This window comes from Macaca nemestrina, chromosome 14 (genome assembly GCF_043159975.1).
Source record: "Macaca nemestrina isolate mMacNem1 chromosome 14, mMacNem.hap1, whole genome shotgun sequence".
Lineage (NCBI taxonomy): Eukaryota > Metazoa > Chordata > Mammalia > Primates > Cercopithecidae > Macaca > Macaca nemestrina.
The window spans coordinates 1,587,035-1,603,376 of NC_092138.1; the positions used below are offsets into that span (position 1 = coordinate 1,587,035).

At 48.3% G+C, this 16,342-nt stretch overlaps 1 long non-coding RNA gene across 2 annotated transcripts; it reads left to right on the forward strand.

The window, feature by feature from the left end:
• The first annotated feature begins 5,472 nt into the window (after window positions 1-5,472).
• On the forward strand, window positions 5,473-15,479 carry LOC105498925 (uncharacterized). Of its 2 annotated transcripts, XR_003013442.2 has the most exons (5): window positions 5,473-6,401; window positions 8,111-8,706; window positions 9,351-9,444; window positions 10,283-11,979; window positions 13,490-15,479. It is a non-coding gene; the product is annotated as an uncharacterized lncRNA (long non-coding RNA). The 2 variants fall into 2 exon arrangements; XR_011612273.1 differs by having other exon boundaries at window positions 8,111-9,444.
• The last annotated feature ends 863 nt before the right edge of the window (window positions 15,480-16,342 follow it).

Here is a 16,342-nt window from a genome sequence, read left to right on the forward strand (position 1 = left end):
ACATTGTAATAAAAAGTCTTTATCTCTTGAGAAAACTCAAGCAATTTGTCCTTGAGTGCTGTGTAGGTCTGATGGAAACCCTTCTGCTTCCTCTGTCTGAATTGGGACTGAAAGGCTGGCAATCAGAATTGAAGAGACCTGATTTTCTGGGCAGAAATGTTCGGGTTTTTAAATGCCCCGTCCACTTTTACAGACCTGCTTAGGTCACTCACAACTTGCAAATAAGACATGCTCAGCAGTTTATAAATGGGTTGTGTGCAACTTTGGAAACATGCTTGGTTCTTTATGCTTGAGCCCTGACCTACGCAACGTATTCTATGCTTCAGCGTCACTGAGCTCACCGTTCTGCTAGCTGTCTCTGTCATGCCTTCGTGCATTTGCCTATGCGGTGGCCTCTGCCTGGAATTGCCTTCCTCCACATCTCCAGTGAGCAAACACTCAGTCTTCTTGCGAAACCTGGTGTCACCTTTGCTCTGAAGCCTTGCCTGATCCCACGAATAGATGTCATTGTCCTGCTCACAGAGCACGTCAGCGCACTTACCTGTTATTATGTATCTTTCCACACGTCTTCCCCACCAGCAGGCTGTGAAACCCTTCAGGGCAGGGATGATGCTTCATTCTTCTCCGTATGTCTGGGGCCTGGACCAGCACCTCTTGGGTTGTTAGTCTAGGAGTAATCAAGCAGGAAAGTTCCAGCAAAAAGAAGTCCCAGTAAATGAAGGAAAAAGACATGGAACCCAGGAAATAGTGCCTACATGAGTGGTAACAGCAAGTCCAGGAATAACGGCTGTGCTGCGGACCCTGCTCTCGGCCACAGAGGAGGAGGCCTTTGTGAGGAAGAAAGAGAGAATACCTGATATGACGGGGACTGCAGAGACAGGAGGGCAGGGAGGCTGACGCTGTGATGATGGCAGACAGTACAAAAACAAAGCCTATTCACAACTCTAGGAAAAACAAAAAACTTTATAAGAAATGATTCATTTCATGGAACTAGAGCAAACAATACCCACATAGTCATAAAAATAGAAATTTTGAGAACCAGGCACGGTGGCTCACGCCTGTCCCAGCACTTTGAGAGGCCAAGGTGGGTGAATCACGAGGTCAGGAGTTCAAGACCAGCCTGGCCAACATGGTGAAACCCTCTCTCTACTAAAAATACAAAAAATTAGCTACACGCAGTGGCAGGTGCCTGTAATCCCAGCTGCTCTGGAGGCTTAGGCAGGAGAATCGCTTGAACTGGGAGTTGGAGGTTGCAGTGAGCTGAGATCATGACAGAGTGAGACTCCATCTAAAAAATACATATATATAGAAATTTTCATTCTTAATTTAATGACAATAGTGATACACCTGTATCAGGAGAGAGATGGCAAGGACACAGGTAACTAAGTTAGGGCCAATAAAGTCTGCACCGAAGTTGTTGGTGGGACTTATGAACATGCTCCTTAAAAAGTCAAAAAACACTTGGGACATCCCCCTTTTCCTTTCTCCTGCCTCTTTCTTGCCAGACGTGGGGACTTCAGGGTTGCTACGGCAGATCCATAATCATTTGGATCCGATTTCCTTCCATCTTTCTGCTCCTTACCTACGGATTCTCTTACGTGAGAGAGAAACAAATCTTTATCTTGTTTAGGCAACTTTTGCTGGCTCTCTGTGCTGGCAGCTGAATGTAATTTCTACCTGATATAAGACATGGAGCTTATTATTTAGAGATATGGAGCTAACCATCCAAAGAAACACAGGCCTCCCAGCTGTGCTAGACAACTTGGGGCATGTACAGGTTGGGGGGTCTGTGGGAGGCAGAGGCACACTCTTGAGGCATGTGTACCCCATGCTGAGGGGCGACCAGTGAGCAGGCTGAGAAAGCCAGGCTGAGTCAAGGAGTGCCTCCTCCCAGAAGCAGCTTTGCCTAATTTCTAATAGGATGCGTGTGTCTGGCCATCGATTTAAACAGCAGTTTGGATTATGGAATGATTGTTTGGGCAAACTAGGCCGGACACTGCTGACTGAACCCCAGAGCTGACACTCTTCCATCTCCTCACTCCCCTCTCCTCTCCTGCTTACATTCTCTGCTGAGGGCTCAGCCTTTCGCAGTTCCCACTATCCCGCACAGGGACATTGTGAATGGCTACTCAAGTCATGCACTGAATTAGTCATTCATGGAATTATTATTATTATTTTTTTACTTAAGAAAGGAATTCCTTTTTCTAAATCACAGAAAGCCCCTGTATGGACTAGGATCCCCCTTTCTCCCCTTGCCCTTAAGTAAAATCCAAAGTGGCCTGCCCCCACCTACCTCACTGAGCCCATGGTGACTGCCCCTTGTGCACATCACCCTAGCCATAAGGCACTTCTCTTCCTTTCTCACATGTATCAGACCTGTCGGTCCTAGGGCCCTTATGTTTGTCCTTCTCTCTGTCTGGGATGTTGTCCTCTAGATTTCCATTAATCGGGTTTCTGCTCAATATCATGTCTCCACCAAACCCTCCCAGACGGCTACACCCAGCATTGCCTTTTCTGTAACCACCCTGTTACACCGTTTTATTTTCCTCATAACACGTATCGCCATCTGACATTTGCTTGTTTGTTTACTTGTTTGGTACTTGCCTTCCTCGTTAGTGTGTAGACTCCGTGAGGACAGGCTGTGTCTGGGACAGGTTGGACTCCCAGAGAAGCAGACTGTCAGAGACAAGGATGGAGAGTTACCAGGGTGTACTCTCAGGAACCCCCATCTTGGGAAGGGAAGAGAAGGGAAGGGAATAGGACTGGGCAGGAGGAAAACACACCACAGCCAGTTCATCAGAAACATCAGCCAGTCCCGCAGCGAATTCTGAGGGTGGGCTAGCCCTGCGGCCTTGTCCCAGGTCAGCACACACACCGCTGGGCTTTGTGCTCCTCGTTGGAGCTGTGATCTTGAGGGAAGCAGCTCCCTGTAGCTCAGGCAGTCCCCAAAAAGGGCTGACAGCTGGGGACTCCCTGCCAGCAACATCCCCAGCAGTGTCCTTTATCTGGGGGCACATCAGAGCATCCAGCATGTCTATCTTGCCCATCACTACGCCTCAAGTGTCCACAACATCCTCGGTCCATAGAAGGTGCCCAATAAGCTTTTGATAGATGACTAAGGGACATACAGGTCTTGGTGGCTTGAGGGTCACCATGTCTCCTTCAAGCACCCACTGCATATGACCGCTCCACACCACTGTGTTTCGATCTCATGTTTTAATCCCTGAAGGACGTGTGACTTCCTTGATTTTGGTGCTGATTATCAGGCAGGGGACAGATCACTGTCCCAATTGCCTTTTACCACCAAAACACAGAGCCCGAGAGAGGCACACATCTGATCAGCCCCCAGCCCACTCCCCGGGCACTCTCTCTGCCCACGCTGGGGGCTGCTGGCCCCCGCGGCTCTGCCGCGCCCTGACTGTGGACCAGCTCCCACAGAACGCAATGCAACGGTGCCTCTCTTTGGGGGTCCCCGTGGCAAGTCTTCACTAAACTGTGGCAGCCTCTCAATCTGACGCCTCCACCTCCCGAAGAATGTTCTATTGTCACACAGCCCTTCATTCAGCAGAGATGACTCACCCCAGGCCTCCTTCACTGATTACCGTTTCTTTAGGCACAGATTTTAACATTTGTGCAGATGAAGATTAATTTTACGTTGAAAACTGTAGGGTGTTAAGCTTGAGAATTTGAAATATGAAATACATCTTATTGAGACGAGAGGGTCAGAAACTGTCCCAAGGTCATGATGGCAGAGCATCCTTTTCAGGGCGAGCTCTCTGCAGGCACCAGGTCGTCACAGCAGCTGTCCCGGGACTGTGCAGTCGCCATTCCTCCCTGTGTCAGCCGTGGGGCTGTTCACAAAGTGTCTGGTCCCGTATCTTCCAGAACATGATAGGCTTGACCTTCTCCATCCCTTTGAAATCGTTGCACATGTGATTTGTTCTTGTAATGAAATGTGAGTGGGAAAGATGTGCACCATTTCCTGGAGGAAGTTTTGAGGACCAGTGCGTGTTTGAAAACCAGAACTGCCAGTTCTTGTCCTGCTTTTTCAATGGTGATAACATATCTCAAGATGGCACGCCCTCAGCTGGGCCTCTGAGTGACTGGGAGGCTGACGTGCAAGGGAGCAAAAAGCAAACCTTGGCTGTTTAACCACAGAGGTGCAGGATTTATTTGTTACTAAAGCATTACCTAGGCTGTCCTGACCAAGCCGTACCCTCCCTCCTCTCTCCTTCCCTCAGTCTCCTGCTGTTTTTCTCCCTCCCTCCCCTCTCACTGCTTTTTCACTCTAATCACCTTGGTAAATCCAGACTGACCCTTGGATGCTGCTTTCAAAGTGCCTCACACATGTTTGGTGGCCTCTTCCAGTTACCCCCCTATCTCTCTCCAGCCACCCCTGGAATTGTCTCTGCTACTCTGAGAGATCTCAAGTTTCCACAGCTTGTCCGCATCCTCCAAGTGTTCACACCTCGGCTCCTCTGGCCCTGGCTTCCCAAGCCCCTCTCTGGGTGCCGACCTCTCATGCCAATCCTGCTTCTGGGCACAGCCCAAAGAGAGGAGGCAGATCACTGGAGCAACTTCCCAGCCATTCCCCATCCGATCTCACAGGTTCCCTCCCTTTCCTTCATTAATCTCAGAAGAATGTATTGTTCCAAAGGCAGAGAAGAAGAGAGCTCTCTTGCTTTAAAAGTCATGCTTTTGAGTAGATAATTTCTTTTTCCAGTTTCCTGCCCTATTCTTGACTTCAATGTGTGGCTCTAACTTTTTTTTTTTTTTTTTTTTTTTTTGTGTGTGAGATGGAGTCTCGCGCTGTTGCTGAGGCTGAGGCTGGAGTGCAGTGGCATGATCTCGGCTCGCTGCAACCTCTGCCTCCTGGGTTCAAGCAATCCTCCCACCTCAGCCTCCAGAGTAGCTGGGACTACAGGCACCCACCACCACGCCTGCCTAATTTTTTTGTATTTTTAGTAGAGACAGGGTTTCACTATGTTGGCCAGGCTGATCTTGATCTTTTAGTAGAGATTGGGTTTCACCATGTTGGCCAGGATGGTCTCGATCTCTTGACCTTGTGATTCACCTGCCTCGGCCTCCCAAAGTGCTAGGATTATAGTCGTGAGTCACTGTGACTGGCCCCAATTTTCTTTAAAATATGATTCAAAGCTCACCTTGTATTCAGGAGCCGTTTCAGGACCGCATGAATCCGCTCACTCCACCGGGGTGGCCTCGAGCGGAGCTGTTCCAGGGACTGTGTTACTGCGGTCTTGCGGGTGAGATCCTTTGTCAGTGCATTCTTTGGATCTCTATGCTGCCTTTTCAGACTAGATTTTGCTTAGGAATAGCAAAAAGAGCTCAGGGTTGACATACAAGGGGATAAATTAATCTTTCGCTGAGAAATATTAGAATAGCTTACTTTAAAACAATAAAGAAGTCATTTAATTGGAACCTTCTCTGAGGCCAAGTCCCCTGTGTCTTCAGGAAGCTTCGACACTGGTAGAGCTGAACATCCGTGGCATCCAAATAGGACTTTAAACTAGGTCAAGAGATGTATTTTCTGAGGCAAAACTTTCCGTTATTTTCAGCGAGTTACTTTCACAGAAACCAGTTTGACACGATGGTTTCATTTTTGCAAACTGGTTGATGTTGGATGATGTTACTGATCTGTTTATCTATTTGTTATTAAAAAGCACTCAGTAAACACGGGAACATGGCACTCTGTCTAATGTGAGGTACGCAAGGGGAAATAGAAGCTGTGATGCCTGCCTCTGTGGAATTGTTGTTGTTGTTGTTGTTGTTGTTGTTGCTGTTGTTGTTGTTGAGAGGGAGTCGCTCTGTCACCCAGGCTAGAGTGCAATGGCTCGATCTTGGCTCACTGCAACCTCTGCCTCCCGGGTTCAAGCGATTCTCCTGCCTCAGCCTCCCAAGTAGCTGGGATTATAGGCGTGTGCCACTGCACCCGGCTAATTTTTGAATTTTTAGCAGAGACAGGCGGTCAAGATGCAAAGCCAGTGGCGGGCTCCTGCTTACTAACTGGGTACAGAGTGGAAGTCGTGAGGAAAAGCTACACATTTCCTTCCCGTTGCCTTTTCCACTGCATTTTACTCTCGCTAACACCATTCATAGCTTTCACGGATTGAAGATCCTAGACACAAATTGGGGCAACTGCCTGGTCTACAGGGATTTCCTCAACGCCTCTGTCTCTGTTTGAAAGGTGGGCATGTGACCCAGCTAAAAGTAGCCATGGTGCATCCCGTCTCCGGCCGCAGTGCGGAGCAGAGAGGTGAGCACGCATTTCAGATGAGGCTCCTCAAAGACCTCGGGGTCTGCTGAATTAAGAGACGTCCGTTCCTCTCTACCTGTGAAGCTGTCGAGACGCGGGTCTGGAGCGGCTGGGACCACGGTGGCAGGTTTGTGGATGGCTAGGATGAAGCCAACACACCCAGGGGACCGGTAGGCCCTCCCAGCTCCCACACCCACCCTGCCCTCCTCTTGGCTTGTCTACACTGTAGGTAAAGGAACCCCCTGCTTTTTTTTTCTTTTTCCATAAATTCAAACTGGCTTTTATCATTTTAAACTTAACAATGTTAATTAATTGTAAAGGCCAACAAATGCTGAACATTTGACACATAGTCTCATTTAATCCTCACCAAAAAAACCTCTTAGGTTGATACTATTAAGTCCATTTTACAGATAAAGCAATGAAAATGCCAGGAGATTATACACACGTCTTTATTAATTTTTTTATTATTGATAACGTTCTTTCCTTTTTTTACTACAGAGCTTTAAAAAAAATTTTTTTTTTCAAGTTAAATTCCTTCATTCAAACTGTCTCAACATCTTTTGCCGCCCTTAGGAGTTTTTTTTAATTCCCCCTATTTCTTCACGAGCCCCTTCTAAATCAGCCTCGTTTTCTCATTCGTTCAACATAACATATATGGAGCAACTAAGATCAGCCAGGCCTCGCGCTAGACTCACTGTACAGCAGTGAGCGAAACAGACACACTCGCCATCTGCTCAAAGTTCCAAGTCCAGTCGGAAGGAGGATGACCCGGCAGCTTTACTTACAACCCAGGTTTCTGTGAACTGTGGAGATAGGACACGGTGCCGTGGAAGCCCAGGACGCATGTGCTTTCTCCACTCTGGAAGGAAAGACCCATGCACCATCTGAAAGCACCCTTCTTTTCGTCCTTTACGATTTGTCTCTTACGATTACTTTTTATTATCTATTTCACACAATGTATGGTTTTTGTCCTTGCGGGTCTTCTACTCATCGCTTTTAGACCTGAGTGGTTTAGTTTAGCTGAGTCTAACAAGCATTTATGGAACATCTACTACGTGTTGGGAACTTAGGGAGAAACTGATAGGCTCTTGAGGCGACAGAAGCTACACAGAGCCTCTGGTGGAGTCTGGAAGCTTCTGCTGCCCATCACCCAGGACGCTGGGGAAGCCCAGGTCAGGGGTCCTCCCCAACACGGCACCCCATGGCTGTCTCTGGTGCTTCCTCTTCTCCTTTTCCGCTTTCCCGGATCCATCTTCTGTTGCATTTCCCATCGGATTTCCATCCCCCGTGACCTCTCCTCATCGTCACACCTGCAGAGCTGCCTCTCTCTACATTCCCTAATCCCACCATTATTACCATTGAAACGAGGAATATGAAAATAAACAAAGTGGTTGGATTTATCCTATTTTTTTTAGCAAGCATCAAAAATGCATTTAGGCCAACAAGAACCAAAGTTCACAAAACAGGAAATTTGATTGCGTCAAACTGAAAAAAAAAACCCTCCACCGACATCCCACTGTCCAGCTTCCTATTGGCTTCATGCCTTCGGTTGCATTCTGCATGTTCCCCACATTCATTTCATTCACGCTGTTGCTTTTGTTTTTGAGGTTCCATTGTCTCTAAATCTCTCCTGACAATAAGATGGGGGTGGCATGAATGAATGAATGAAGTACTGAATAGGATATTTGGGCTATGTAAGAAGGGATTAAGAGGGTAGAAAATCAACTTTGCCCTATTTCTTCTGCCACTCATTTATTTCGCTCTGTCCTTGGCCTCTGTGAGTTCTGCTCCTCCCGAGTTTCCATTGTCTGCTTAGGTTTTCTCCCTTTCCCGCAGGCTCCTGCTGACTCTGTGTGGTTGCTTCTGAGACAAGAGTTGCTGACTCTCCCAATCTACACTGTAACCAGCCAGGGAGAAAGCACAGCTCATTTTAATGCAGTTCATTTAGTCTACATAACCTTGGCTTCCCCATTACACTCTTCCTGGTATGTAAAACATGTAAGCGCTGAGATAAGACTTTTAAAATATTAACATAATCCAGGCCTCAACACAACATAATCCAATGGAAATAATATTTATAGCACCAGTGCCCCCAGGTTCAGAAGCCACGGCTGAAATGTTATTATTGTGCAGTGGAAATCTGCAGCCTTCCCACTATGGAATCAAAACATGAGCTTGAACTAAATTATACTCTGTTTTTCTCAAACCTCAAGGACAGCCTAATCACCCTGCAATGCATAAGCAATTCACTTTTTTTATTTTATGAAAATAAAACTGCGAGCTTTAAACTGAAAGTATGACAGCCAAAAAAAATTTTTTTTATTTATCCTTTCGTTCAACAGAAGACTCATGTCTTTACTTCAGTTCCCTGGGCACTGCCAACTATGCAGTGTGAAGGTGATATCAGACGGCATGGAAATCTCCTAAGCCAGGTCATTTTCTTTCTATCCTATTGGAAATTAAATTATTCTAGTAGTCAGAAGTTTAAGCAGAGAATGTAGAAGGAAAGTGGGAAGAGGGAGGAAGAGGAAGAAGAAGGAGAGGAGGAAGGAGGGAGTAGGAAAAGGAAGGGAGATAAGAGAAAAAGAGGCAGAGAGGAGTTGGTTGAATAAGAGAAATGAAAGAATTCCTCAAACAATAGGACTGGGGGGCAGGCAGGATGCAGTTGGTTTGGAAACTGTTCTGAAATATTTTTCCTTCGGGTCAAATGGAGCAGCTGCTATATGGAGCAAGGGAAATCCCAACAGCTTATGTGATGTGAAGTGCTGAGGGAATCAGAGAACCTAAGCGGGGAAGGCGATGTGAGCTTACGGAGCCCAGCTACCCACTTCATCCTTGAGTCTTCCCGCTTCCGGTCTCCTCACAGATCTGGAGTTTTAATCATGGTGTTCACTTCTCTTTCTAGTTTTTGGAAGTGGATTTTTAACCTCTTCCAGGATTTAGTCTTTCCTGGGTGTTCGTGATAACTTTGTTCTCTGATGTCCAGGATATTCGGTATTACCTATTTTCCCTAATTCCTACTTGTCCTGTACTTTTTCAAATGTCAGCTCCCCAAATTGTCACCCTCTTCCTTAAGGTGGCTTGCTCTGAGCTCGGCGTCCGCATTTTCCCACATCCTGGAAAGCACAGTAGTTCCTGTTCCAATCACGGCAATGACTTACTCAGTAAAGGTGAGCACCCTGGTACTCACCCTGTGTCCGGAAGGCAGTGCCAAGGTGAATCGTTCTAAGAAATCACTAGAAGTCGCAGGGATTGCCCCAACCACGATGCTGGAGAAATGCCCAGAACTCACCAGGCTAAAGAATCAACTTGCCTCCTCCACCTCTCCTCCCAGATTCCATCGAAAGCCAAGATTTTTCTTGGCTGGCGTCTCCAAGATATTAGTCAGTGTCATTTAATCCCAAGGAGAATGTCCAGGGCACCTCACTGATCATAAGGAAATCAGAAGCAGAAGTGGATCTGCTGGCCCTTCTGTGCCTAGTCAGGCCACGGGACAGGTCTCCCTGGAATGGTAGCATGACCAAGAGGCCAGTCAGGCTCTGGGTTCAGACCACTTGGGATCGAATCCAAGTGCTGCCACTGCCTAGCAAGGTGACCCAGCAAGCTACTCAAACACCCTCGGCTTTCATTACTCCATATGTAAAGGGTTTGAAAGAGTGTCTGGCAGGCACATGACACGTGATTAATAAATGCTGGCTGTTTTTATCATTACCACCTTCATCATCTGTGGGTTAGATTATGACCTGAGTTAAAAGAATAATTAAACCGTGCATTTAGTTCTGCCAAATATTATTAACATAATATTATTATGTTATAATATAACAATATAATAATCAAATATATTATATAATAATAAAATGTAATAATAATCATCATAATGTTATTAACATAACAAATAATTATTAACATAAACTCACAGTCGTGCAGCATGCCTGTGTGCCTGCGTGCCTATGTGCCCAGCACTGTGATAAGGGCACAGCGGGCATCAGTGGCATTTAATATTTTCAGCAATGCTGCAAGGTGGGACCACATCGTGGAAATGGAGATTGAGAGAGTCATGAACTACTCAAGGTCACCTAGCTAATAAGAAGAGAGGCCATTGATTCACCCCAGTTCTCGGACCCCACACCCATGTTTAACCCACTGTCAGCGGCTGCGTTCCTGTGCAACAGCTTGTGTGAAAGCCAACCTCAACACTTCAGGTGTGAAATGACATCAGCAGGGATCAAATCATATGTGGGGCTTTTGCATGCCTGTACTTGTGTGTGCTTATTTGCTTCCTTAAATTGGATTTATCAGTTAGAAAAAGAAAATTCAGTCATTTCTCTCTCAAACACTGGTCCAGACCTATAAGACAGAGATGGCTGGAAGGCCCTGTACAAAGCACCCCATGCCAGTGAAATTACCCCCAAAGGGAAAGTGGATCACCTGCTTTGAGTCCCTGCCCCTTATCCTTCCTCGCTGGCTCCCAACTTGGCTCTCCTATGCAAGACTTACTTGTTCTGGCTGTTAGATCTGTTCTCAAACAACGAATTCCACCTCAATCCTTCACTTTTCATCTGAGTTATTCAGAACATCATTGGCGATGTTCAGTCACAGTGAGACTGAGAGTTTGTATGAGGGGAAAAATGTTTTTTTTAAAAAGTGAAATTAACACAGGGAAAAGCCATTGCGTGAAGATGTTATGTCCCTTGGAATCTGTGGGAGATCAGTGCCAGGACCTCCAAGGGTGTGCAGGTTGCTGATGTAAACTGGGGTTGTGTTTGCACATAACCCACACACATCCTCCCAATGCTTTAAATCATCTCCAGATGACTTACAATACCGAAGACAATGTAAACACTAGGTAAATAGTTGCTGTACTGTATTCTTTTTAATTTCTATTATTTTTATTGTTGTACTGTTATTTTTTATTGTTTTCTTTTATATATTTCCTACCTATGGTTAGTTGAATGAGTGGAGGCAGAGCCCGCAAATACAGAGGCCAACTGCTGTAACAAGTACCAAAAACTTAGAGGCTTAAAGCAACACAAAGTTATTTCTTATAGATCTGGAAGTTAGGAGTCCAACATGGGCCGTGGTGGGCTAGCATCAAGGTGCCTGCAGGACTGCACGCATCTTGGAGGCTCCGGGGAGAACCCATATCCTTGTTTCCCAGCTCTAGAGGTTGCTGCACTCCTTGGCTTGTGGCCCCTTCCAGCCACATTCACATCACTGCAACCTCTGCTCCCATTGCTCCTGTCGACTGGACTGCAGAGAGGTGTGCATCCACCCTTCCTGGGAAACATCTGGATGACTTTTTTCCAGCCAGCACCTAATGTGTCTAAGAACCTGGGTTGTCCCCTGGAATATTCTGGATGTGGTATCTTGGGTATGTCTGCTTTCCGTGTAAGCTTAGCATCCCTAGAGTCTGAGACTGGCTTCAAGCTGTCATGAATAGACTCGCTCTCTGCCCTATAAAAGCGCTGGGCTGCTTCTGGGATTCTACGCCTGTCTCCTCCAGACTTCTGCAGGCTGTACGGTGCTGGCCACACAGCCCTGCCCTGTGGCTGGCTCTGTTGCTGGAGGCCGAGCCTGTTGGAGGCACACTGCGGACCACACAGGGACTGCCCATCATCTTGTTGCGCCCACTGGTACCCAGGCCCATGCACCCATCGTGGCACTGCTGCACCTGAAGAACTGATCTCTGCAGCGAATACCCCCAGGTAGGCACCTCAGAACTGGTTGGGGTTTCTCTCTGTGTCTGGAAAGCTCTTTGCCTTTCATCCTTTTCCCTTACGTCCTACCTTCTCATCTTCCTTGCAGTTTCTGCCCATACTCTGAAAAAGCAAAACACCCAAACATTGGACCCACCAAGTAGTTTGTGTGTGTTTGTTTTTTGAGACAGTCTTGCTCTGTCACCCAGGCTGGTGTGCAGTGATGAAATCTCTGCTCACTGCAATCTCCGCCTCCCGAGTTCAAGCGATTCCCCTGCCTCAGCCTCCCTAGTAGCTGGGACTACAGGCATGTGCCAGCACGCCCGGCTAATTTTTTGTACTTTAGCAGAAACGGGGTTTCACCATGTTGGCCAGGATGGTCTTGATCTCCTGACTTCGTGGTCCACCCACCTCAGCCTCCCAAAGTGCTGGGATTACAGGCGTGAGCCACCATGCCCGACTGACTCACCGAGTAGTTTTAAGAAATGGTTTTCACTTCAGCATCAAAGGTATTTAGGACCAGACTGTTTTAGACATCACCCCAGTGGAAAGGGGCAGCTGTCACCTTTCAGACAGGACCACGACGCTAAGGGTCCATGAACCACCGGCAAAGGGAAGCTGGCCGCCATTTTCCTTTCTAGAAGGTGTTTGGTTACATTTAGCTTCGTCACTCGCACACCCTAGGAAACGTCTTCAGAAACAGCATATAAGGCCAAGTCCCCCAGCTAGGGAGGAAGAGGGAGAGACCTTTGTGGCTGGCCCCCTTGGGAGAAGAAAGCACAGATCCAGGGCCACCGGGCCCTGCCCTCCCGGCCTCCCTTCGTGCCTGCCTTGGCCGTTCCAAGCATGCTGACAGCCATAAAAAATCAGGCCTGTTAGCAACAGGAAAGATCACAGGCCCGGATTCCTGTTGAGCTCCTCCAACAACAGCTGCCATCTGGCTCCCCATCACGGCGAAGGCAGGCTCTGATTTATGGAGAGGCGCAGGTCAGGGAGAGGGCCACGTGCATTGCCCTTTCCCCCGCAAACACCCCAGTGGGCGGGGGCCCAGGGGAGGGCCATTGCGGGTCATCAATAAATCCTGGGGATAAAACAATGCAGAGGTTATTAAAGGGAGCCGAGAGGGGACGGATGCGAGTTATTCCAATTACAGGCACGGTTATCTTCCCCTGTGCAGTTCAAAGTGTATGCGCCCTAATGCATTTCAGCAGCTAATAAAAGTACTGTAGGGTTTCTTTTTTTCTCCCTCTCTCTCTTCTTCTTCTTTTTTTGAAACCCATAGTGCTTATAAATTACAGGGTAGAGGGGTGTGAAAGATACATAGCAGCTTTGAAGCAGCACTGACAACCTCAAACTAATTGATCATAAAAGGAAGTCAACTGCAATAGATGATGAACCATTTATCTAGGCAAAAATAGCCAAGGTTTTCCCTATGGGGATGGGAATGCAAAAAAAAAAATACTAAACCAAAATGAGGGGAGGGCTACGGGGAACAAATGTAACGTTTTGAACCCTTCAGTTGCAGGCACTAAAAGTGGAGGCCTTGCGGATGTGACTGTGGCTTTGCGGTGGAAGACCAGGACAGGAGCGCTCCTTCCATAAACACAGAGGAAGTCCAGACCACTTTGGTCAGCCTGCAGGCAAGAATGCTCTCAAAGCTGATCAAAAGCTTTGTCTTCTACATCTTTTTCCAGATGAAAATTTCACCAGACCCCTCAATTGCTGGCCATTAAGTTCCTTTAGCTTTTATTGTGCTAAAATGGAATGGACTGGAGAGGGTAATTTAAATTGCATTGATATAGGTTAATGGGGTAGGGTAGAGAGAACCCAGACAAAGATGCAGGAAAATGATTGTGTTATGCGATATACATTAAAAGATGTGGCCACGGCTGGGCGCAGTGGTTCACGCCTGTATCCCAGCACTTTGGGAGGCCGAGGTGGGCGGATCACGAGATCAGGAGTTCAAGACCAGCCTGGCTAACAGAGTGAAACCCCGTCTCTACTAAAAATACAAACCCACCTAGAGGTGGATTTAGATGAGGCCAGTTGGAAACAAACTCAGAGGGGCACCTGCCTCCACTTTCCACCCTTTCCATTCCTCCCACCCCTTTCCATGGCTGCCGCCCCTCCTGTGCCACCGGAGTTAACCTTAATTACACATGGGAAGGCGGATAGCATGGCTCCTGTACGTCCCATCCTGTTGCCACCAGCTCATCACTGACAGCCACTCAGGCCACAGTCCTCACCTCACATTCAAGGCCTCCGGCCTCGGGACTTGTGCTGGGAGTGACCACACTCTCACTGGCATGCGGCCGCACCTGCCCCTCCGCGTCCAGCCGCACCTGCCCCTCCGCGTCCAGCCGCGCCTGCCCCTCCGCGTCCGCCTGCCCCTCCGCGTCCAGCCACACCTGCCCCTCCGCGTCCAGCCGCGCCCGTCTGGGGTCATGATCCTCCCTCCAGATGCAGCTCACTCCTGGTCGCTGGTGCGTCCCTGTGCATGCTCGGCTGTCATCTGCTGTCACACAGAGCTGCAGTCCTGTGCTCCCTGCTCTGTGTCCTCCCTCGAGGCACGCTCTCAGGGCCGCAGACAGCCTTACTGCACGCATCTTTGTCTCCCCTAGAAGTGCTCAGTACGTGCCGCTGGCCCGTGGCTTTCATCCAAGCAGGAGGGAGGCAGAGTGAACCAGTGAAGGGAACCTGGGCAGCAGAGCCAGGAAGCGACTCGTCAGGGCCACCCAATCAACAAGTGGTAACATGGGGCTCACAGGAGGCTTTTCTGCGTCAAGGCTTTTCATCATGAGGAGCTGTCACTTAGCATCTGTTCCCACACATTCAACCTAGAGTGCGCAGGAAGCAATCGTCCCAGAGGCAGCTTCCGACACTTTGGAACCGGGAGGCTTTGCCTGCAAGTGTCACCTGTGGGATCTATAAGGGTGCCCATTTCAGATGATTATTGGAAGAAATTAAGTGAGATAATATGTGCAAAGTTAGGCAGATCACGAGGTCAGGAGATCAAAACCATCCTGGCTAACACGGTGAAACCCTGTCTCTACTAAAAATACAAAAAATTAGCCGGGCATGGTGGCGGGTGCCTGTAATCCCAGTTACTGGGGAGGCTGAGGCGGGAGAATCACTTGAACCCGGGAGCCGGAGGTTGCAGTGAGCTGAGATCGCACCACTGCACTCCAGCCTGGGCAACAGAGCAAGACTCCGGTTCAAAAAAAAGATACTGTCTGACACAGAGTAAGAACTCGAAAATGTTAGCTATTATTAGTTGTTAATTACTTCTACTAATGCTCATATGCAAAATAAATGCATCTTCCCATCCAGCAATGAATATCCTCCTTTTTACCGCTACACACATCTCAGAAATAAGCATTCTATCCCCAGAGTTACAATTCCCACGCCTTCGTATTTCCATGTTTCTAATGTTCATCCCATGTGTATTTTACCCCACATGGAATGTGCTATGGAGTCCTAATTTCCAATACCCTAACCAGCAGTCCTCATGAACCATCAAAATTATTTGGAAAATACCATTTTCATTACCGAAACTGTGTCTCCTGGGCTGCCTCTTTTACCTGGGAGCGGAGATGAGAAAAAAATGTGTTCCTAAAATTTAACTCTTTTTGGCATTTGGAAATTTGAGGACACTGAGATGGAAAGCCCTGTCCGTCACCTCCCCAGCAGTCACAGAGGAGCTGGGTGTCTCCCTGACCTACCGCCCGTCTGCCTCAGCCATGAGGTCTAAAGTCCTGGGAGGAGAGCCCAAGCACATCTCCAAGGCAGCGCTGTGTGCCCCCAGCCTGGGAGAGCCCTGGTTTCTTAAGGCGCTCAAGAAGCATTTGCTGAATGAAGGAACAAGCAAACTCAACACCTGTCCCCGGCGCAGGCACACACAGATACTCTGAGGAAGGGGGCATGGCAGGCAAGGGGAGACCCCGGCTCCTAATGACCCCCCGGAGTGTCCTGAGCAGAGCCTTGGAGGGGTGTGGTTCCCAGGACGGCTTTTGACCCCTTGAGGCTCCCATCAGAAGGCAGCAGTCCCCCGGGGCCTCACACTAGGGGAATCGCTGGGTGTGTGTGTGGCCGAGGTGCAGACTTCAACACGCTCGCTCCATCACCCACCACAGCCAAGGTCTGTTTCTGGAGCTCTGCCACGTATCTCTTCATTATACCACAGGAAGGATTTTTGTTTTGTTTTTTTTTACCATTGCTGAACTGAATGCGGTTTTGTTCCCATGGTGAGAAAAGGCCTTGGCCTTGGGAGTTGGGCTGGGCAGGGGTGGAACAGCCTCCTGCCCAGGTGGATGGATCAGCCCTCAGGTGGGCTGATTCTGGGGGCTCCTCCTGCAGAGGCTTCCCTCACCCG